We start from the raw sequence: 26,581 nt of genomic DNA on the forward strand, positions 1-26,581 counted from the left end.
GTAGTCTCTGGTTGCATCTGAAATCCAAATCCAAGCCGTTTGGTTACAAATCGCAAATTGCTATTAACACCTGTCTTCTTTTCAAGCACCAAAAAATAAGTTGTTTTTCTTCTTTTTTCAAGCTAAACACTAGAAACAAAGTTTATACGAATATTAAATAAACGTTGGCTTAAAGAATGAGTAAAAATTGCTTGAGTAGATTATTAATAAGAAAGCGCGAGATTTGGCTGGGAGATTTAAGATGGCTGTCGACGCCATACTAGTCTCTTTATCAAAAGCATATCAAGAAACTACCATCGGCAATAACTGATAAACATTCTTGTTTACTAAGACATTTTCCGACATGAACAATTTTTCTTTCACTATTCTTTTCCTTTTTATCTTTCTATCATATTTTTGGCATGTACTCTTGTAGCTTAGACTTTCAGGTAGAAATCTCTTTCTCTTTCTCGGAGTCTTTGAGAAAAAAAAAACGATGTCGACGTTTTATATACGAACTTTAATGCCATATATTTTTCAATAAAAATATACTTTAGTAACGAACATATTTCAATAACGAATATACTTCGATAACAAATATAGTATAACAACTAATATACTCCACTAATACATGAATTCGATGAGAAATATATTTCGATAGGAACTATACTGTAATAACTGATAAAATTTAAAAATAAATATCCTTTAATAACAATAATATACATTGCAACATAAAATGATTGAATAACAAAATTAACTCAATTACGAATGTAATTAAGCACGAATATACGTCAATAAATAATATACTTCACTAACAAATATATTAATATAACGAATATACTTTAATAACGAATATAATTTAATAACGAATATAATTTAATAATGAATATATTTTAATAACGAATATAATTTAATAATTTTATGTATTTCATTAACGAATGTACTTTGATAACGAATATAATTTAATAACGAATATATTTTAATAACGAATATACTTTAATAACGAATGCACTTTAATAACGAATATAATTAGTAATGAATATATTTCAATAACGAACGCACTTTAATAATGAATGTACTTTAATAACGAATATAATTTAATAATGAATATAATTTAATAAGGAATACATTTTAATAACGAATATACTTTAGTAACGAATGCACTTTTATAACGAATATAATTTAATAAAGAATATTATTTAACAACGAATGTAATTTAATAACGAATGTAATTTAATAACGAATACACTTTAATAACGAATATAATTAGTAATGAATATATTTCAATAACGAACGCAAGTTAATAATGAATGTACTTTAATAACGAATATAATTTAATAATGAATATATTTTTATAACGAATATACTTTAATAACAAATACATTTTAATAACGAATATAATTACTAATGAATATACTTCAATAACGAACGCACTTTAATAATGAATGCACTTTAATAACGAATATACTTTAATAATGAATATAATTTAATAACGAATATATTTTAATAACGAATATAATTTAGTAACGAATGCACTTTTATAACGAATATAATTTAATAAAGAATATTATTTAACAACGAATGTAATTTAATAACGAATGTAATTTAATAACGAATACACTTTAATAACGAATATAATTAGTAATGAATATATTTCAATAACGAACGCAAGTTAATAATGAATGTACTTTAATAACGAATATAATTTAATAATGAATATATTTTTATAACGAATATACTTTAATAACAAATACATTTTAATAACGAATATAATTACTAATGAATATACTTCAATAACGAACGCACTTTAATAATGAATGCACTTTAATAACGAATATACTTTAATAATGAATATAATTTAATAACGAATATATTTTAATAACGAATATAATTAGTAACGAATATATTTTAATAACGAACGCACTTTTATAATAAATGTACTTTAATAACGAATATACTTTAATAATGAATATAATTAGTAATGAATATATTTCAATAACGAACGCAAGTTAATAATGAATGTACTTTAATAACGAATATACTTTAATAACGAATACATTTTAATAACGAATATAATTAGTAACGAATATATTTCAATAACGAACGCACTTTTATAATAAATGTACTTTAATAACGAATATACTTTAATAATGAATATAATTAGTAATGAATATATTTCAATAACGAATGCACTTTAATAACGAATATACTTTAATAAAGAATATAATTTAATAAGGAATACATTTTAATAACGAATATACTTTAGTAATGAATGTACTTTTATAACGAATTTAATTTAATAAAGAATATTATTTAATAACGAATGTAATTTAATAACGAATGTAATTTAATAACGAATGTAATTTAATAACGAATACATTTTAATAACGAATATAATTTAATAACGAATATAATTTAAAAACGAATATAATTTAATAAAGAATATTATTTAATAACGAATGTAATTTAATAACGAATGTAATTTAATAACGAATGTAATTTAATAACGAATACATTTCAATAACGAATATAATTTAATAACGAATACATTTTAATAACGAATATAATTTAATAACGAATATAATTTAATAACGAATATACTTTAATAACGAATATACTTTAATAACGAATACATTTTAATAACGAATATAATTTAATAAAGAATATAATTTAATAACGAATATAATTTAATAACGAATATAATTTAATGACGAATATATTTTAATAACGAATTTAATTTAATAAAAAATATAATTTAATAAAGAATATAATTTAATAACGAATATAATTTAATATCTAATATATTTGAATAACGCATGTACTTTAATAGCGAATGTACTTTAATAGCGAATATATTTTAATAACGAATATATTTTAATAAAGAATATATTTCAATAACGAATATACTTTAATAACGAATATATTTTAATAACGAATATACTTCAATAGCGAATGTACTTTAATAACGAATATATTTTAATAACGAATATATTTTAATAAAGAATATATTTTAATAACGAATAAATTTTAATAACGAATATACTTTAATCTCGAATTTGTGATAAAGTCAACGAACGCGTAACATGGATTTTACCAAGCAAGCTGGATCTAAAAAACATTCATATCCTTTTTCTGCAAATCTTCCTGCTACAGAACTTCTGATAAATTTATTATTTTGACTTTGACTTTCCATGTTTCACTGACTCTAGCAAATAGGGTGCATATTTTTATAAGTATTTGCTAACATTCTCTCTCCTCTGATGAGATGGTAGACATCGAAACCCTATAGTTTAAGGAGATGAATTTTCTAAAGCATTCTTTTTCCTGCTTAGAATAATAAAAATTCTTTGTATATGAAACTCAACCACTTCATTTCATTTCAATGAGAGTTTTTTCAAATTCATTGAATTACAATTTAATATATATATATATATATATATATATATATATATATATATATATATATATATATATAAATTAATAAAGAAAAAGAAGAAGAAGAACAACAACAAAGAAAGAAAAAAGATGACGAAGAATATGGCTGTGAACCTATGAATGTGTTATGAAAACTGAGATGAAAAATAACTAAATATGATGTTATTTATTTTGTTTGTTCTCTTATGTGCGTTTCATTGCGTGTGTAGTCGTTTAACATCTACAAAACAGACACATAGAACATAGAGCATGACAGATAAATATAAAAAAAACACACAGATTAACATCTACGAAAGCATTTATTTATTTGCTTTTCCTATAAGTTAGATAGTTCTACGTAACCCCCTTATCTGCTCGAATGCACGAATTAACTCGATTAGAAGAAATCCAAAGATGTCTGCGATCTCACATGCAGCTTCCTTGCTTCATCAGCTGCTTTATCGTTCAGATGTTTTAGAAAAACGTCTTTATTGGCAGCACTGAAGTGGACACTTTTGATATGAGAACACGTACCGACACTTTCAAAGTTTCGTGTAAATATTTAGACTCAGATATATTTGCGAATCACTTGGATTATACTGTATTGCTCTTGGGTGTTATCCACACGGCGTTTCGGTTGATACAACCCCAGAGCCTTCTTTCAAGTGCATCTTGTAAAACTTTGTAATCTTGGTCTCGTACTTTTCAACGAGTACGAAATAACGCATGGAACCATTTATTTCATCCACGGGGGTAGAATTCTTCCGTCCTATCAGCCATGACCGAGGAGAAATGTAAAGTAGTGCTGATAATAGTTTTCGCAAGTAATATAAAATAGAAAAAGAGGTAAATGTAGTTCTCTTGAAGCATTGCCTATCGTGAATATATAGGTAATTTATAGAATGGAATCCAATGCGGAAGCGAGTAAAACATATGTCGCTGGAATGCGCTCTGCATAAACGAAATATGTATTTTTTATATTTGTATAATAACATTTTATTCTTATCTGCGTCAAATGGTCAGATAAAAGTTTAATTTTCTACTTATATAGAGTGCACTTTGTCTCTGTGTGGGTGTATGTGAGTATGTATTAACTTTGGAACGGCAAGCATATACATATATATATATATATATATATATATATATATATATATATATATACTTGTTTATTGTTATATAAACATGGTCACATCCTGCTGCTAAAATAGCCACTTTTTTCAATCAAACAACAGATATCATCAGGCAGCGACTTGACTATTCAAAAGTTCAATGAATAAACTTATAAACTTGGTTATTCATTGAACTTTTGAATAGTACAGTTGCTGCCTGATGATAGCTGTTGTTTGATTGAAACAAGTGGCTATTCGTAGCAGCAGGATGTGACCATGTTTATATAACAATAAACAAGTATTATCAGCTCTTTTTATTGAGCACTATCTAACAACCTCGTTGAATTCATTAGTCCATTACTTTTGAATAAAAAAACCAGAGTGTATATATATATATATATATATATATATATACATATATATTATAATATAAAGCTGAAGGTCTGTGTGTATGTGTGTGTGTGCGTGTGTATGTGTGTGTGTGTGTGTGGTCACGAATAGGCTCCTATATATTGACTACTTTAAAAAACTGATTACATATAATGACAGAAGATGTATCGAGGCTCAGGAATGGGTATGGTTGATCTGGCAGGACGGTGGTTCATTAAAATTGTGGAGTCTGCATTCGCGCCTGGCCCCCAAAGGATGGAAATAAAAATTTAAAAAACGTTTACAAGGGTTCTTGATATAGATGTACATAAGAATACTTTGATAAGTATGTTTCAACTTAAATAGTGATGGTATAATAAAATTGTGGGGTCTGAATTCGCGCCTGTACTCCATGGAGATATGGCACAAACTTTAACAAAGACTTTTCGTATCCATTTGCGTAAGTATACTTTGATAATTATGTTTCAGTTTGAAGAAATATGTATGATAAAATTATTGGGTGTTCGTTCGTGCATGACCTCCATAGAAGGTAAATATGTCACAAAGTTTAACAAGGTTTTTTAAAAGGGGTGAGGGTCTACAATAACACCTTAATTTTAATCTTAATTCGCGTTGGCTTTTATTTATTTTTTGGGGTTGAATCATATTGTATCGAATAAATTCACCTCATAAATTCAAGTTCTTATTAAAGTGAAAGACCTCCCCAAAGTCGGAACTTTAGACAATTCTCGACACAAATTTTGCATAACTTTGTTTTTCCTTCTCAACCTGCACGTGGCACTCTTTCGAAAATAGATAAATAGATAAATAATAAAAAATAAGAACGTTACTTGTTATCGTGTCAAAAGATAGAAAAAACCTGCTCTCGTGAGTACGTGTCTTTTTAAAAACATTTAACCTTTTCTATTTTTATTTATATATCTGTTTAAACTTTTTTCAGTGTACTAGAAGGAATTCCAACGCTTTCTGTGTGTTCTCTACATTACAATAGTACAACCCTGAATCCGACGGCGCAATACTACACCGTTCAATACTGTAAAACTTAAATGAAGCTGTTCTGCTTGAAAAGGGTGCAATTTTCTTCTTATTCATATTTATATCAATTCTTTTCTTTAAAAAACTAAAGTAATTACGTGTTTACTTTTTTAATATCCCATTTTGCTGTTTCGGATTATTTTACTACAGAAGTAAGGCTTCATTATTTTTTGAAAAATGTTTTTGTTTCTTTGTTTTTCGATATTTCGTCGATATTATTTAGTAAGAGTGTTTAGCAGAAAAGCCACCAAACAACTACCCGAAAAATTAAATATACAAGAAATATATGTTACCATAGTCAATAAAAGTTAAGTTCATTTTTTTTTGTTTTGAAATAGTTTTTAGTGCCCATTACTTGAAATAATTTCAGCGAACCGAAATTAAAACGAAATTTTAGGCGATAACTACTTAAATGAATTTTTATATAAACTACACATGCCATAATCGATTATTTCTGAAGCACAAAATAACGGAAAACATTAAATTATTTTTATAAATATTCCTTACGTTGACGGAACTCTCTTAAATTGTTAACACAAAATGCTCAAGTGTCCCTCTTCCAAATTGAAAACGGGGCTCTCCATTTAAAAGTCGCTGGCATTTTGTTTTTTTTTAAACCGGTTTGTTAATTAAAAAAACACTTTTTAATAACTACTTAAAAACACAAACCAATGAACTTTCCTACCATAAAAGAAACTTTTATTGACTATGGTAACATTTATTTCTTATATATTTATATTATTATATATATAACATTTTCTCTTTGTAAGTAAACATCATTTTGTTGGTCACTCTTGGCTACGAATGGAAACAAAGTTGATATAAACAATATATTTTCGCGAAAATTATCTTTACTTTCATCATATTTTGCTTAAGGTAAAGTTTGGAGTTTAAAAACAAATCTCTTTACAACCCCCTCCTTTTCATAACCTATCATACTTTCATCAATCGCAGTCCAATTTCTGTAGGCTGTTTTTGAACCCAGTCAACGACGGGTACTTCTGCTTATATATATATATATATATATATATATATATATATATATATATATATATATATATATATATATATATAAGCTAACATAAAAAATTAACCTATTTTAAAAATAGGTCAGGACACTCTACTAAAATAGCACACACAAAGAAACAGGTAAATCGGATGCCAGCTGGACCTTTGTCCTGTAAGTGCCTGCTCATTGGCTAGTTAGGAAGGGTGCGGTAGAAATTAGAAAGCTCCTTCGCTAACAAAAAACTCAATAGAAGGTGCGTATAAAAAACGTGAGACAACCAAAAAATCCTCGCATAAGCCTGATGAATCCTTGCGTGGATGAAACGCGGAATATTCAGTGTAGCTTAATCGCCATATATATTTCATTACTTATTACAACTATATATATATGAATATATATGAATTGAATGTTATTCAATTCATATATATTCATATATTTTATAACTTACTACTCCATATATATATATATATATATATATATATATATATATATATATATATATATATATATATAATTGAATGGTATTTTCACAACGTTTTAGTCGATGCAACCTCCGAAACTTCTGCGAGTGCATCTTGTCGGACTTTGTAATCTTAATGTCGTATTTGGGCACCAGTGCAGAATAATGCATGGAATCCTTTTTGTTTTCATTCACCGAAGGTAGCCTTCCGTTCCCCCAACCAGAACCGGTTAGTATCTTTAAATAATATTATTATTTCGCAAATGATATAAAAATAAGATAAGAGGTAAGACTACTTACACCTGAGAGTCTCCTGCCTGTAACTCTATATAGCCACCATTAGCTTTTGCATTCAGTTTTGCTGCCACATCTGTGTTGATGCATCTACCACTAGTCTCTCTCTCTCTTTCTTTCTCTCTCTCTTTCTTTCTCTCTCTCTCTATCTATCTTGGATAGTGACCAAAAAAGTCTTCAATCTAATAAGTCCCACTTTGTCAAATTAGTCCCAACCTCTATGGCCGCAATGTTGCATCTCTGTGCCTGTTTTACAAATATTTAAATGAAACGTCATCTGAGAATCTCGTTGCCTAGAAGTGAAGAGGTGAGATTTTGTTGCTAAGCGGGTACGTTAAGTGGGGACTAAACGTACCCGCTTAGCAACAAAATCTCACCTCTTCACTTTTAGGCTCCAAAATCCTAGAAGACGTTCTACTCTAATAGTTTTTTTTCTCCTCGAACAGCTAGATTTTGAAATTCCCTTCTTCCTACCAGCTTTCCTGATTGTACTGATATGCAGAAATTTAAATGTAATGTAAACCAACATCTGGTAAACCTTCCCTTGGCACCAAATAGCACAAACCCAAGTGGCGCTATGTCTTGTTATTGGCGAACGTGGGTAATATAAATATATGTATATATATATATAAATATATATATATAGTAATATAAATATATATATAGTAATATAAATATATATATAGTAATATAAATATATATGTAGTAATATAAATATATATAGTAATATAAATATATATATATAGTAATATAAATATATAAATATAGGAATATAAATATATATATAGTAATATAAATATATATATAGTAATATGAATATATATATAGTAATATAAATATATATAGTAATATAAATACATATAGTTATATAAATATATATATAGAAATATAAATATATATATAGTAATATAAATATATATAGTAATATATATATTAATATAAATATATATATAGTAATATAAAAGTATATATATACATATATATTGTAACATAAAAATATATAGTAATATAAATATATATACAGTAATATAAATCTATATATAATAATATAAATATATATATATAGTAATATACATATATATATATAGTAATATAAATATATATATAGTAATATAAATATATATCTATAGTAATATAAATATATAGTAATATAAATACAAATAAATATATATATATAGTAATATAAATAAATATATATATAGTAATATGAATATATAGTAATATAAATACAAATATATATATATATATAGTAATATAAATATATATATATATAGTAATATAAATATATATATAGTAATATAAATATATATAGTAATATAAATATATATATAGTAATATAAATATATATAATAATATAAATATATATATAGTAATATAAATATATATAGTAATATAAATATAAATATATATGTATATACAGTATGAAAATATATATATAGTAATATAAATATATATACAGTAATATAAATCTATATATAATAATATAAATATATATATAGTAATATACATATATATATATAGTAATATAAATGTATATATAGTAATATAAATATATATATAGTAATATAAATAGATATAAAGCAATATAAATATATATATAGTAATATAAATATATATAGTAATATAAATATAAAAAATATATATAGTAATATAAATATATATATAGTAATATAAATATATATATAGTAATATAAATATATATAGTAATATAAACATATATAGTAATATAAATATATATATATAGTAATATAAAAATATATAGTAATATAAATATATATATATAGTAATATAAATATATACATAAGAATATAAATATATATAGTAATATAAATATATATAATAATATAAATATATATATCGTAATATACATATATATAATATAAATATATATAGTAATATAAATATATATATATAGTAAGATAAATATATATATCGTAAGATAAATATATATAGTAATATAAATATATATCTATAGTAATATAACTATATATATAGTAATATAAATATATATATAGTAATATAAATATAAATATATATATATATAGTAATATAAATATATATATAGTTATATAAATATATAAATATAGGAATATAAATTTATATATAGTAATATAAATATATATATATATAGTAATATAAATATATATAGTAATACAAATATATATATAGTAATATAAATACATATAGTAATATAAATATATATCGAAATATAAATATAGAAATATATATATACTAATATAAATATATATATATATAGTAATATAAATGAATATATAGTAATATAAATATATATATAGTGAGATAAATATATATAGTAATATAAATATATAAATAGTAACATAAATATATATATATATATATCGTAATATAAATATATATATATAGTAATATAAATATATATATAGTAAGATATATATATATATATAGTAATTTAAATATATATAGTAATATTAAAATTTATATAGTAATGTAAATATATATATAGTAATATAAATATATATATAGTAATATAAATCTATATATATAGTAATATAAATATATATATAGTAATATAAATATAAAATAGTAATATATATATATAGTAATATAAACATATAAATATATATATATATATAGTTATATGAATGTTATTCAGTTTGCTTGAAGCATTGTATATTGTGTATACATCGGTTATTCATAGAAAGCAACAGAGTGCAGAGATGTAACGGATAGACGCGAACTGGAGCAAATTAAAACATATAACGGTGAGATAAACTTTGTAGATTTACTTTCTATTAATACAATATTTATTTTTTTTTTCTTTTATACTGACATTTTATTCTTTATAAGCGTCAATAGTATTAGACAGAAGTTTCATATCTCTACTTTTCCTGCGTGTATGTCAGTTCCTCATTATGGAGTCCGAAACAACTTTGCTGATCTTTTTTTAATTTCACAAAAAATGTATTTTATGTTTCTGAAAGTATCCAGTTTGGTTTTGTATCGGGATGCCTCGGATACATATGGAAAATCGCTAATCGATAAAACCAAATTAAAGAAGGAACAGTGAATTTGAGAAGTTTTTGCACTCCACAAACAGAAAAACCGGCAATAGAAAATCAACAGTAGTTTATTTGATATGACAAGCGCGCGTTCGAAATAAAGGTTTCTGTTTTCATCACAACTGCACCATGATACTTATTTTTTTTATTTTAAACTTAACTCAAACCATTATATAAAATAAAGTTTGTAAAACCCCACGTATATTATTTACAGTGTATTGTAAACTAGAATGTATTGCGGACTAATTCGTTGCGGGGGGGGGTGTATATGAATTTACCTCCAGGTGATATATATTGTTCCCCGACTAAATCAGACAATCAATCGATTTAATTGAAAAATGGTCGATTTCACAGAATTTGATTACAGCAAATATTGCAAGTTTGGAACATTCGTTAATTCTGATTTAACCCCGGCAACGTCGGGTCTGCTTACTAGTTGTATTTCGTGAAATGTCCTGCGTTCGGCGTTTGTAAAAACATAAATATGTGAACTACGGTTAAAATGAAAAAATATATATAAAAATTAAAAAGAAGAAAAGAAGAAAAAAAAAGAAAGTAGTAAAAGGAACTTCTACTATAAAAGTCACTTTATGTGTGTGTGTGTTTGTGTGTTTGTGTGTGTGTGTGTTTGTGTGTGTTTGTGTGTGTGTGTGTTTGTGTGCGTGTGTTTGTGTGTGTGTGTTTGTGTGTGTGAGTTTGTGTGTGTTTGTGTGTGTTTGTGTGTTTGTGTGTTTGTGTGTGTGTTTGTGTGTGTGTTTGTGTGTGTGTTTGTGTGCATGTATGTTTGTGTGTTTGTGTGTGTGTGTGTTTGTGTGTGTGTGTGTGTTTGTGTGTGTTTTTGTGTTTGTGTGTGTGTGTGTTTGTGTTTGTGTGTTTGTGTGTTTGTGTTTGTGTGTGTGTGTTTGTGTGTGTGTGTTTGTGTGTGTGTGTTTGTGTGGGGGTGTTTGTGTGTGTGTTAGTGTGTGTGTGTTTGTGTGTGTGTGTTTGTGTGTGTGTTTGTGTGTGTGTGTTTGTGTGTTTGTGTTTGTATTTGTGTGTTTGTGTGTTTGTGTGTGTGTTTGTGTGTGTGTGTTTGTGTGTTTGTGTTTGTGTGTGTGTGTTTGTGTGTTTGTGTGTGTGTTTGTGTGTGTGTTTGTGTGTGTGTTAGTGTGTGTGTGTTTGTGTGTGTTTGTGTGTGTGTGTTTGTGTGTGTGTTTGTGTTTGTGTGTGTGTATGTGTTTGTGTGTGTTTGTGTGTGTTTGTGTGTGTGTGTTTGTGTGTGTGTTTGTGTGTGTGTTTGTGTGTGTGCGTGTGTTTGTGTGTGTGTTTGTGTGTGTGTTTGTGTGTGTGTGTGTGTGTTTGTGTGTGTGTTTGTGTGTGTGTTTGTGTGTGTGTTAGTGTGTGTGTTTGTGTGTGTTAGTGTGTGTGTGTTTGTGTGTGTTTGTGTGTGTGTGTGTGTGTGTGTGTTTGTGTGTGTGTTTGTGTTTGTGTGTGTGTATGTGTTTGTGTGTGTTTGTGTGTGTTTGTGTGTGTGTGTTTGTGTGTGTGTTTGTGTGTGTGTTTGTGTGTGTGCGTGTGTTTGTGTGTGTGTGTGCGCAGGATAGGTTCCGAAACGCCTCAGCCTATTTTTTTACAAATTTTACACAAAGTTAATTTATATGTCTGGCAGTGTTCTTAGATATGTTTTGTACAGGAATACACCCGATAAGTATACAAAATTCGAAAAAATCCGATCTTAAAAATAGATATTTCCCTATAAAATGATTTTTTCATCTATAAAATAAATAAAGAATCATTTTTTACAGGGGAATATTTTACCTTACACCGACAAGGGAGATAATAAAATTTCAGTATATTATTTCTTATTAAAAACAGATGCAATATAATCTGGCTATGTAGCTCAGTGGCAGAACATTCGATTCGGATCAAATGGGGCATTGTCCGAGCACGAGTGTACCGCACTATTTTTGTTTTTGTTCTTTTTTTTTCTTATTAATGCATTCAATTTACGATAAATGAAGAGGTACCATTGTAAATTGCCACAAATCATTTCCTTAATTTGTATATTTTAAAATTAAACATTAATTAGAAGTGACTTTTCCAGGGTATTCATCGTCAAGCCCAAATATCAGCTGACGTGATATTGTAAACAAGCACAAACGGAATTTGATAAACGATATTAGCATTTATATATGTATATATATATATATATATATATATATATATATATATTATTTGAAGTTTTTTATTTATTTATTTTTTATTCTTTTATTTTTTTGTGAATTAATCTCTCGGGCAAATTGTTCCTTGGAGTATATAATATTCAATAGAAGATTTGTAAAAATACATAATCAACCTGCATGAATTAAAACATCATTGTTTAAACGTATTGTATGTGTTGCTCGCTTGTAAAAGAATATTGGTGACAATAAACGGAAGTCCAATTCGATTCCGACTATTCTTATCATCTCAGATGTTATTCCCATATAAATTCGGGATCTTCATCCGATGCATCTTGTCAAATCTTGACCCTGAACAAAGTAGTATCTGTTTTAGGGCTGTGCTTTATCATTTGTGTCCTTAATCAGTGGAGGAGTGATGGTTCTCGACAGACACCATTTTAATTTTTATTTCTATCCACAGTTCACCTGTTTGGCGACTGCGGGTTTCTCACATATAAAAAATGACAATTGTGAAGGAAGACGAGTAAATAGACATTAGTGAACCTTTATATCGCCTTCGTAAATATGCATGGAATTTTAGATTGAACTCCATTTTAATGGTTGGTTGTTTTTGTTTTACGGCATATCAACCCTTTTCGGGTTATTTAATGCCGAATCCAAAGATTCGGAAGAAAACATTTTTTTAATAGAATATATTTTTTGTTTTCACGTCGGTTTCTATTTAACCCATGGTTGGGACCCTAACAGGTACTACCACTCCGGCTCAGAGTGGGCCTGGGAGCAATGGTAATTAAAGGGTGGCTCCACACGCCCCAAAGCCCACAAGCTGGGGCCTCACCACTGGATATAGTTTAAGGTCATATCCAGGACCCCCATTGAGGGACTTTTACCCTCTGCAGGGGGGGGGTGCAGTCGACGTATTCTAATGCCCCACCGACAGGGCGCCATGTTAATGATAAAATAGAAACTACAAATTATTTTAATTGCACTCTTAGGATTGGCCGTACTAAGAATTGAACGTTGAAGTGCAAGGTACTCAAGTCGCTTATAACTAATTAGCATTTCGAATTGTTACCTATGGTTGGTTGGTTGGTTGGTTGTTTTTGTTTTACGGCATATCAACCCTTTTCGGGTTATTTAATGCCGAATCTAAAGATTTTGAAGAAAATTTAATAGAATATATTTGTTGTTTTCAAGTCGGTTTCTATTTAACCCATAGTTGGGACCCTAACAGGTACTACCACTCCGGGTCAGAGTGGACCTGGGAGCAATGGTAATTAAAGGGTGGCTCCACACTCCCCAAAGCCCACAAGTTGGGGCCTCACCAGTGGATATAGTTTAAGGTCATATCCAGGACCCCCATTAAGGGACTTTTACCCTCTGCAGGGGGGGGGGAAGTCGGTGTATACTAATGCCCCACCGACAGGGCCGAATTGTTATCTATTAAATCCCGGATTTCTGCTAATATGACAATGTACCCCCTCAGAAAAAAACCTCCGTTATATCGTGATTTAGGCCACTTTTTTACTCCCAAACGAAAAACTGAAAAAAAAAACTTCGTTTCACTAAAAACGTAAATGACAACAGCAACTGTGTAATTACTAACACTAACTTAATAATTAATAATAACAATTTTAAACTACGTATTTAATAACACACACGTCGGAATTTATAACACCAACTTTGGAATTACACCCCTAATTTCATAATTAACATTAACAACTCCTAACTTTGTTAATCATAATACCAACTTCCTAATTAATTACACTAACTTTCAAGTTTGTAATTAATAACAACAACTTTTTAATTAATAACACAAATTTTCAATTTTGTAATTAATGACGCCAACTTCGTAAATAATAACACTAACTTCGTAATAAAAAACACCAATTTTCAACTTCGTATTGAATAACACCAATTTCATTATTAATAACACCAACTTTGTAATTAAATAACCCTAACATCATAATTAATAATAATACCTCATAACTTTGTAAATCATATAAGCAACTTCGTAATTGATTACACCAACTTTCAACTTGTAATTAATAACACCAATTTCATAATTACTAGCACAAACTTTAATATTTTTAATTAATTACATCAACATCGTAATTAATAACAACAAATTTAGAATAAATAAAATCAACTTCGTATTAACACTAACTTTAAACTTTGTAATAAATAACACTAACTTTAAACTTTGAATTAAGAACACTAGCTTGAAACTTTGTAATTAATAAAACCAGCTTCGTACTTAATAACATAAATTTCGCCATTAATAACACAAACTTGGAAATTTATAACATCAGCTTCGTAATTAATAACACCAATTTCGAAATTAATCACACCAATTTCGTAATTAATAACATCAACTTCGTAATTAATACCACCTACTTTGTAATTAATTACACAAATATTGTAATAAATAACGCCATCTTCGTAATTTATAACACCAACTTGGTAATTAATAACACAGTATTCGTAATTAATTACACAATCTTTGTGATTAATTACACAATATTTATAATTAATAAGACAAAATTCGTAATTAATAACATAATATTCGTAATTAATTACACAATCTTTGTAATTAATTACACAATATTTGTAATTAATAAGACGATATTCGCAATTAATAACAAATTATTCGTAATTAATGACACAATCTTTGTAATTAATTACACAATATTTGTAATTAATTACACAATCTTTGTAATTAATAACACAGTATTCGTAATTGATAACACAATATTCGTAATTAATTACACAATCTTTGTAATTAATAAGACAATATTCGTAATTAATTACGCAATCTTCGCAATTAATTACACAATGTTTGTAATTAATAACACAGTCTTTGTAATTAATTACACAATCTTTGTAATTAATTACACAATCTTTGTAATTAATTACACAATCTTTGTAATTAATTACACAATCTTTGTAATTAATTACACAATCTTTGTAATTAATAACACAATATTCGTAATTAATAACACAATATTCGTAATTAATAACACAATCTTTGTAATTAATTACACAATCTTTGTAATTAATTACACAATCTTTGTAATTAATAACACAATATTCGTAATTAATTACACAATCTTTATAATTAATTACACTAACTCTCCACTTCTTTTTTGTCGGCTGTCAAGCACTTAATTCTCCATTTCACCGGTTTGTCCTTCTTAAAACACCTTTCACCCTCACGAACACTTATGTAAGATATATAAAAAGAATTAATTTATTTATTTTGTACTTCTTAGTTTTTCCCTGATTTCGTCACCTCCCACCCTATGCAGATGCGCTGCTGCTTGTGTAAGTTGTTTTTTCTACTACAACTTTTAATTCGTCTTTCATCTTTTAGACCACAGGTAACAATCGAAATATTAAAAATGATCAATTATCAACTCCAAACATATCTACTTTCAGTATACTGTACAAAAAGAAAACTGCAGTTTGAAGATGAACAAAGAATTTGCAGCTAAAAATCGCATCAATGAAGACTTGAAAGAAACAAAGTTGATTTAGAATCGTGTCTGCCTTTCTCTTGAGAAATATCGAAAAGAAATAAGACAACAAAGAAATATCATGTCCTGGAATTTTTGAGATGAGGTTTGATAATTCATATTAATTCGATTATTGATCGACTGCTGTTTTCAAAATGTTTCGATTGCTGTGACAATTCTCATTCTCCAGGTGTATCTTGTCAAATTCGGGAATCCTACTGTCGAACTCAGAAATATTTCTGTTGCACTCGAGTATCTACACGCAATTTTAAACAAAACGCTTAAGCAAGAACCTGTGGTGTCGTAGATAAAGTACTTGAATGAATTCCTTTGAAAGTTACACTCTTCTGGAGGTTGAAGATGCAAGGCTCAGTACGGGCTACTCTCAAAACTACAACAGCGAATTATTTAAGACTTCTACCCAGTCCTCGATGACGGCAGGAGAGCATGTTACCCTAATAGATTACATAAATGATTCCGCTCGAAATTTCGTGGCGATTCCCGAGTTTGAGAGAAAGATTTCCGAGTTCAATAAGATGTATTTAATAGAATTCAGAGGTTTCACCAAAAGAAATGCTATACAATGTTATAAAAATAACACTCAATTCACAGTGGCTCGGCATTTACTTCCACCTACCAAGATGTGCCACAAGGTCAGAAAGGCGTGGTGCTAAGGAAATTTCCTAGCCAGCCTCGTTAACATTCAAAGGTTGAGGCCCTTCAGCCTGATAGCCATGAACTAGCATATTCTTTTTACATTTCACTGCTTATAAAGGGCAGGAGAACACTGAAGGATAAGGATTAATGAGCAGGGCTGTGAAACAGAATATACTTTTCGTTTTTTTTTTTACTCTCGAGTATATATCCGACACAGTAAGACAGTCAATCAACCGAGGACCACACCAGTCTATATAAAAACATAAGATATTAACGGGTATATACTCAAGAATCAAACAATGAAAAGAATATGCTGTTGTCACAGCCCTATTAATGAGTATCAGGTAGACGTCGTTACAACACCATGATGATCAGTTATAGTGAAGGTTGGGTAGTTTATATATAAGAGGAACCATTAACATGCATATTATTTACATGAGACTTAAAAAGACCATTTTATAGTTAGTTGGGAAGTGGCACCACTATATTGTGTTCCCGAGACGGACAGTTCGAGGAAAGAAACTTTGATCATAGATTTTTTAGATTTTTTCGCTACGTTTTAAGCACGGATAGAGAGAGAGAGGGAAACTATTGCCAGTTCTTGTTGCAAGACGAATATTTTTCGAATATTTAAAAACAAATCAAAGAGCTACAACGCCCAAGACCTTTCTGGTTCTCTCACTTCTTGTCAAACTCGTGGTGCAATGAGGAAAATGGTGCCACGTTACTTTTACTGCGTCAAAAACCAAACTTCTTTCTGTTCACAGCCAACGCATCCCCATTTTGCCCCAATTGAAATTAATTTCTTTCGCCATGACGAATATTTTTTTGCATACCCGTTCTGTGACAATATTTCCCCATGCATATGTCATGTCTTGATGCAGCTTTCCTGTAATTTTTTTTCTGTGGTCAATATTTTACAGGGAAGCAGAATATATTGGAGCTCAGTCGAGCACCTATCATAAAAGTAACGATAGAACGATGGGCTCGCAACGTCTCTTCTGTAAGGAAGTAAACGTTGGGAAGCAAAGAGGTCCCCGCCCACTACATTTCGTAGACGTAATTTTATACGTCCGGTCTAGGCAAAAAAAGGGGAATCTTTGCATTAACAGATGTCACGTACAAATTTATTATGTCTAAAGTATCACGCACCAGCTTATGTAACTTTTGCATGCCGTTACGTACACATTCAGTCGTGATAATAAAATGCTACATTTCATCCGTGGAGAACAACCAACACAATCGCAACATTATAAGAGGAAGGAGTCCCTACTTTTCTCTCTATATATTAAGTCCTACCACTTCTACCAGTTATAACCGGGTGCGATTCTGCATTTTTGTATCAGAGTGAGATTACACCCTGTGTAACTGGAAAATTACATACATAGATATTAACATATTTCTTCCTATTTCCGCATCAAAATTAATAACTTCTCCTCGACCATAGCAACATTACTCTATTTAATGTAGTATCTGACAAGAGAGGAAACAAAGCAGAGGAAGATGGACCTTACGGACAGGTTCCGGAGATTGATAAAATGCACATGAAAGAAGACCGAACGCTGCATCGGCCGAAACGTTGTAAGAATACCATTTCAGATACGGGAAGTTGTTAAAAAATCTTTTTTACTTGGGCAGGCACTACTTATCAAGCGCCAGGAGCCACTCAAGGATAAGAGTTAAGTGTAAATGGTGAGAAAATCAGTTACGGTGGAAATTGGGTAGGGACAGATTTTCTAAATGGACGTTGCAGTAGAAATTAATTCATATTAAACTTGAACATAACCATGTTATAGTCAGCCTTGAAGCAGATTAACAGTACTGCGTTCTACAAACTGACAGTTCTAGAAGAGAAACTTTGCTCATGGAATGTTCGTTTGGTTTTGGGCACGTATATGGAGCGAGTACAGTTATTCCAAATAAGACAAATTATCGATTGATATCTGGACTGGATTATTATCGCATGGTTAATGAAACTTTTTTTTCCATTCTTCGTTTTTAATTTTCGAAGCTTTTATGTTTGTAAATCGTTTATATACCTCGAAATTTTTTCAAGTGATTTCCTCTTGTTCTCAACAACTGGAGTAGAAATATATACATTTTGGTATATACAGATATATATATATATATATATATATATATATATATATATATATATAAGTATGTATATATATATATACATACTTATATATATATATATATATATGAATTTATTGTATATATATATATATATATATATATATATATAATCGTTAAGAATGTCCAACGAACTATCTCAGTTCGCTGAGAAAATAAATTATCGGCGCTTAAAGAATAAACGGAAAGGCAAATAAACGGGGGTATGAGAGCAGCTTTTAGAAAGGAAGATGGCGGTTCGTGTCTGCAGACAGAACTGTTCAAGTGGAAATCACTGATCACAGGTCAGCAGAAATCAACTTGTTCAATTGTCTAGCGTTCCAGAAATGCACTCCAACACAAACACTGTACATCTAACAGCGAAACAGCTAAAACCTAAAATAACCAGAACGAATGGATAAAAGGCAATAACAATTCCCAAAAAGAAACACACACACATATTTAAACAAGAAATTTATAAACTGCGTCTGTGTTTTTTAACATTTACGACGAAAAATGTAACTCGTTGGATCACGTTTGAAACGCGTATTAGATTGTTTGCACGAGTAAAATGTCAGTTTTAAAAGCATGTGAAATATATACACTGAAAATTAAAAAAAATCAAAATCACTGTGTTTATGTATGTGCATATGCGTGTGTGTATGATAGTCCCATACAGTTTTCTATGATTGCAGCGCAAAAAAAATTACAGAAAAAATTGAAAAACAGTAGAAGAATATAATCAAAAATAGAATTATGTATTAAACTGTTTTCATAAATATTTATAAGACCTTTCTCAACAAAAACCGATTGATAGTAAATTTCATACTAGGGGAACATATATGAACAAAATTACAATTGCGTTTTACGATATATGCTTAAATATATATGACACTATCGTCAATAAAAAACGGGAATACATTTCCGCAACATACGAGAGGTTATTCTGCTAGTATAAAAGTAATTGTTTTTTTTTCTATGACGTTTTCAGTTTTTAGTGAAATATATTTTTCAGTTTGTAAAATCAGTGGAATATTTTTTTGTAGTTTTTAAAGCCAGTGAAATATATTCTGCAATTTTTAAAACCAGTAAAATATATTTTTCAGTTTTTAAAATCAATGAAATATATTTTTCAGCTTTTAAAATCAGTGAAATATATTTGTCATATTTGTAAATAATTCAACCAACTGAAAAAGAATGTTTTTTATAAATACGACACAAAAAGACAACACAAACTAAAACATAAAACGTAAGTATTTTTTTTCAAAAGAAAAGCAAACGTAATTCAATTTGTTTAGTTTGATACTGAAAAAGAAGGGAATGAAAAAAAATTGTTCTATTGCTAACTCATTTCTACTTGATTTTCTTCTATTAAGAAAAAATAAATAAGGATATATAATACTGCAAAAACAAAACATGTGTCGGTGGTTGGTTGCATTTTTTCCTCCAAATTTTTTCCAAATTGTAATGAAATATGTGCGTTTTAAACAAATCCATTGAATTTATTTAACACTTTTTTGGAAAATAAATGTGTTGTTTTTTGTATTCCGTGCTTAAAAGTTTAATATGGAGCAAATAACTGAACTCACAAAAACCATGCAGTTCCCCTGCAAATGCAATAAAAGCAAATGGAATATTTTACAAGAACAAAGATTAAAACAAACTATATTAATGATTAAAAAAAGATTTTCGGTTTACACCTGACGGAATTGCAAACTCCCTATTAGAATTTTTGTATAAACCAACAAATAGTCTGACTTTTCCAGCGTATTTTAGAAGATATGAATATATATTTTTTATATAAGATCTCAATCATGGTCTGACGATGAAAAATTATTCTGCTGTTACAAAAACTTGGTACTCAGGAAAATACCAAGTATACAAATTTCATTTTCCCAAAGAAACCTGAAAATATTTATTTTAAAGAAAAGACAGATATATTATCGAGAATTTTCGGAGAGCGGGACATCTTATTTTATACGCGTCATAAGTGTCTAAATATTGTGAAACAAGAGGAGGGGGATTTTATTGCTTATGCAGGAAAAATAAATTCCCAAGTGAGTTATTCAGGATGAAAGACCATAAAGAAGATATGTTTAAAAGTTTAATATTTGTTTAGGGTTTAACAGCCGCCAAAGAGAAAGAGATTCGTTCAAGGATATTATCAGTTATGGGTCCAGACAATGAGATAATTTTAGATAAAGTTACGAAAGAGTGTCAAAGGCTGTTGAATTCATAACAAGACAAGACAAGTATTAAAGAAAAAATATTGCCAAAGTACAAAGGGTTAAACAACGTGTCCACAATGAAAAAAAAATATTGTAGAACATGTGGAGAGAAAATGACTTCACAAAAGAGTGTTACTTAAAAAATAAAATATGATATGAGTGTGGACATGAAAGTCACAAATCAAGGGTATGCAAAAACAGATCGTAAGTCTGAAAGAATAAATACCATCGGATCTTAAAAAAAGTCCAAAAATTGTAAGAAAAGAAAATATATTGACGACAAAATAGATTGCAGGAAAGTAAAGTATCCAAAGTTACAAAATACGGAAAAATTGCCAGACATGTTTCTGGAAATAGATAAAAATTCAAACGTGAATTTTACACAAACGTGACACTGACTGAAAATACAGTAAAGACCAAAATTTATGTCATACCAGGAAAAGAAGTATAATTTATTTGGTATTGATTCGACGATACTATTCAATTTATGGAAGAAATCCATGAACTCTGTTCTTAGAAAAGTAAGTGTGTCAAGGATAGAAAATTCCAAACTGCTAGGAAAATTTATTAAGGAATAAAAAAAAAGATTTTAAACTGTATTTTCTGAGTGACTAGGTTGTTGCACAAAGGTTGAAGTGAAATTTGAACTGACGAACAAAGCTGAATAGGTGTTCAGACCTAAAAGGAAAGTTATATTCTATTCACTGGAAACAATTGATGAAGAACTGAAGAGACTTAGAGAATATGAAGTAATTGAAAAAGTGGACTACTCTGAATGGGTATAACCCACAGTATATGTAAAAAGAAAAAGATCAGAGTACGCGTTGATTTGTCAACTGAATTAAATGATTGCTTAAAAGATCATAACTACACCCGAGGAAAAAAATTTTTAACTTGAAGGGGGAGTAACATTTAAAAAAAAATTATTTTGCAGGTCAAAGTCCAAGAAAATTGTTCAAAATACCTGACAAATACCCATAAAGGATTATTTGCTCTAAAACGGTTGGCTTTTGTGATGAAAGTGTCTCGAAATTTATTCCAACAAATTATGTATACCATGGTAGCAGGCCTAGATTTTGCAATGGATTACTTAGACGACATTCTAATAAGAAGTAAGAATATTAAAGAACATAAAATCCACATTCGTGATGTATTCGAGAGAATAGTAAACTGCGGATTCAAAAATTCGAAAAATGTGAATTTGGTACGGAGACAATTGATTATTTACAACAAATAATTGATCGGAAATGTACAAGACATAAAACCAAAATAGGACAGCAGCAATTAGAGACATGTATAGACCGGACAATGTAGTTAAATTACAGTCATTCCTGAGTCTAGCGAACTACTATAATCCTTATACCCGAAATATGCATGAATTAAGAGCACTGTGTAATGAATTATTGAAGAAAGAGAAAAAATGGCACTAGACAATAGCATGCGATTAAGCATTCCAAAAAATAAAAAAAATGTTTGTTATCGTATCTAACTTTGGCATATTACGATCCGAAGAAGGATTTAATTGTAGCATCCACTTTTTTGATTACTTCATTTTCTTCGAGTCTCTTTAGTTCTTCATCTAGTGTTTCCAGTGAGGAGAATAGAACCTTCTATTTAGGTGTGAACACCGGTTTAGCTTTGTCCTTCAGTTCAATTCCAGTTCACCAATCAGAAGATGGGTCTACTATACCAATATTCCTCAAGAGTTTTATTACAGGCAGAAGGAAATTACAGTCAGATAAAGAAAGGAGGTCTGGCAATTACGTACGCTATGAAAAATGTAATATCATTCGTCTTACAAACGGAACATAAACGATTCCAGTCGATTTTTGGTTAAAAAACGGTGTTCCTATCCATACCGCAAAGACATTGCAGCGATGGAGCATTATTTTGCTCAACTACAATTTTAAAATGCAACACTTACCATCTAAAAATTTGCACATGCAGATAGTTTGTCCAGATTGATTCCAGGTAAAGCAGAATTGCTCGAACAAACGGTTATAGCAGCTCTAAAAGAAGAAAATGAACTAACAGACATACTAATAAATATTGTTAGAGAACTACCTGTAACACTCGAAGAAAAACAAACAGCGAAGATGGACGAATACATTAACAGACATAAAAAAACAAGTTTGGCAAAATGAAAAGAAGAAAATAGGATTAAAATTGTTTCCGTTTTCGATATGTCGTGAAACTCTAATTAAATATTTTTTTCAGCTTTTGAAGTCGGTGAAATATACGTTTCAGTTTGTAAAACCAGTGAAATATATTTCTCAGTTTTAAAAGCAAATTAAATATATTTTTCAATTTTTAAACCCAGTGTAATATATTTTCCAGTTTTAAAATCCCGTTTAATATATTTTTCAGATTTTAAACCCAGTTTAATATATTTTTCAGTTTTTAAACCCCGTCAAATATATATTCAAATTTTTAGAGCAAGTGCAATATACTTTTCAGTTTTAAAAACCAGTTAAATATAATTGTTCAGTTTTTATAACATGTGAAATATATTTTTCAGTTTTTAAAGCCAGTAAAATATGATTTTTCAGATTTTATAGACAGTGAAATTTATTTGTCAGTTTTTTAAAGTAAGTGATATATATGTTTCAGTTGTTAAAATTAGTGAAATATATTTTTCAGTTTTTAAAGCCAGTGAAATATATATTTTTCAGTTTTAAACGGCAGTGAAATATATTTTCTTGTGTTTAAAGGCAGTGAAATATATTTTAAAGTTTTTAAAGCCAGTGAAATAATTTTCAGTTTTTAAAGCCAGTGGAATATATTTTCTCGGTATTCAAAGCAAGAGAAATATATTTTTCAGTTTTTATAGACAGTGAAATATTTTTTTTTTTGTTGTTAAAGCCAGTAAAACATATTTTTCAGTTTTTGGAGCAAGTGCAATGTAATTTTCAGTTAGTATAAGCCAGTGAAATATACTTCCAGTTTTTAAAACCATTGAAATATATTTTGTCAGTTTTTAGAGGCAGTGAAATATATTTTCAGTTTGAAAAGCTAGCGAAATATATTTACAGTTTTTAAAGCTAGTGCAATGTATACCATGAAACTACAACATTTCAAATAACTCCCATATGTTTACGTACGTATGTGTATGTATTTTTATATAAACGTGTATGATAGTCCGAGGAAGGTAGGAAAGATAGACTTTTATATAATTGTGACACAAAAATGATTACAAGAACATTTTATAATCGTGACAAAAATACGGTGAAAATATAATTGTGTTTTACGATGATCGTTTAAATACATGTGACTGTCGTAAAAAGCGGGTGTTTATTATGCTTCCCGCACGCTGGATAAAGTGCCGGGGTAATAAAACTAAAGGGTTGTTTTACGTTTTCTTACGAAAATCCTTAATAAAATTCGATCTTAGCATCAATTATTCATATTCATTGTAAATGAGAATTAAATATTTGGGTGTTTGAATTTCTTAAATATATTTTACTTTCTACAATGTTATTAACTCTTTATATATTGTCTTAAACATTTCTTACCCATTAAAATCAATATAAAAATAATATTTCCTTTTTACTCTTTTAAGTTGGGAATTATTTTGTAAGTAAGTCATTTAATCTCCTGCAATCTATGAGTCAAGTTTTCAGGGATTATCAGTCGTTCACCATGAAACACTGTTTTCTCCCCCCCCTCTCTCTCTCTTTGTTTCTCTCTCTCTCTCTCTCTCTATATATATATATGTATATATATATACATATGTGTGTATATATATATATACATATATATATATATATTTATTACTGTTATTATTTTTTATTAACTACAGACAGCAATGCCTCATCCTTGTTAAATTCAAGGTAGCTGATCAGCGGATTGGTTCCCACCAGTTTTGGCAAATAACAAATAGGATCCTGAACAGAAGTGTGCGTTCTATCCCAACCATTATCAATGGTCCAGAGGTCATCTCGTCATCTTTATAATGGAAGAATATATCAGCATCAAACAAGGCCAAACTATTTGCCAAGAACTTTGCAGCTAATTCTACCCCATGCGACGAAGGCCATGAACTCCCCATATTTCCTCCTATAACACAGAACACACTAGGTAACATACAAATATCTGTGCATGAGGTCGCCAAGCTAATCAAGAACCTTGGTTCGAGTAAAGCAACTGGCCCTGACGGCATCCCAATTATAGTGTTAAAAAAGTAAAACCAGAACTTGCTCCCATACTTACGAAACTGTTTAAGCGTTGCCTTAAGGAGAAGTGCTTTCCGACTCCCTGGAAAACCTCATCAGTATGCCCTGTATTTAAGAATTAAGGTGATCTCCCTCTCAGTACAGATCAATAACCCTTCTGTGTGTTATGGGTAAGTTGCTGGAATCCATGTGCTAACGGTTATATCTCACAGGATTAGTGAAACTCTTGACAAAGGTTTCCTTTCTAGGGCAATTGCTCTTGACATATCAAAGGCCTTCGACAAGGTATGGCATAAGGTCCTACTTCACAAGATTTCCAGCTACGGTATAACTGGAAATGTTTTCTCAATCATTAAATCATTTCTCTCCGATAGACTCATAAGAGTAGTGGTCGATGGACAAAAATCAGAGGCCTGCAGTATTAATGCTGGAGTCCCTCAAGGGTCAACTCTGGGCCCAACTCTCTTCCTGATCTACATCAATGACCTCCCAAAACACATACTTAAATCATTCGTTGACATCTATGCTGATGACACGATCATCTACGGCAACACATCAAAGGCTGTAAATGACAAAGTTCTCTCTGATTCTCTCTCCTCTGATCTCGAGCGCGTGGTTCAGTGGGGGAAGTCGTGGCTGGTTACCTTTAATGCATCCAAAACCAAACTCCTATCTTTACATCATCAACGCTCTGATCCCCATCTGGCATCAAGCCCCGTGTTTTGACAAGCTTCTGGGTTTGTCCTTTACTCCTGATCTGAAATGGAACACGTACATCAAGTATGTTGCCAAGGTCGCTGGAAAGATGGTGGGATCCTTCTACCGCTCCAGAAGATATCTCACTACTGATGCAATTCTCTATCTATATAAAAGCCAAGTGCGTCCAAGGATGGAATACTGCTGCCATATCCGGGAAGGAGCTGCTAAAAACAGCCTTCGTAGCTTAGTGGGGATGCCCTTTTCTCTACCCTGCAACCTCTCTCCCACAGAAGAGACGTTGC

The sequence above is a fragment of the Euprymna scolopes genome, chromosome 16 (assembly GCF_053919585.1).
Source record: "Euprymna scolopes isolate OS-2025 chromosome 16, ASM5391958v1, whole genome shotgun sequence".
Lineage (NCBI taxonomy): Eukaryota > Metazoa > Mollusca > Cephalopoda > Sepiida > Sepiolidae > Euprymna > Euprymna scolopes.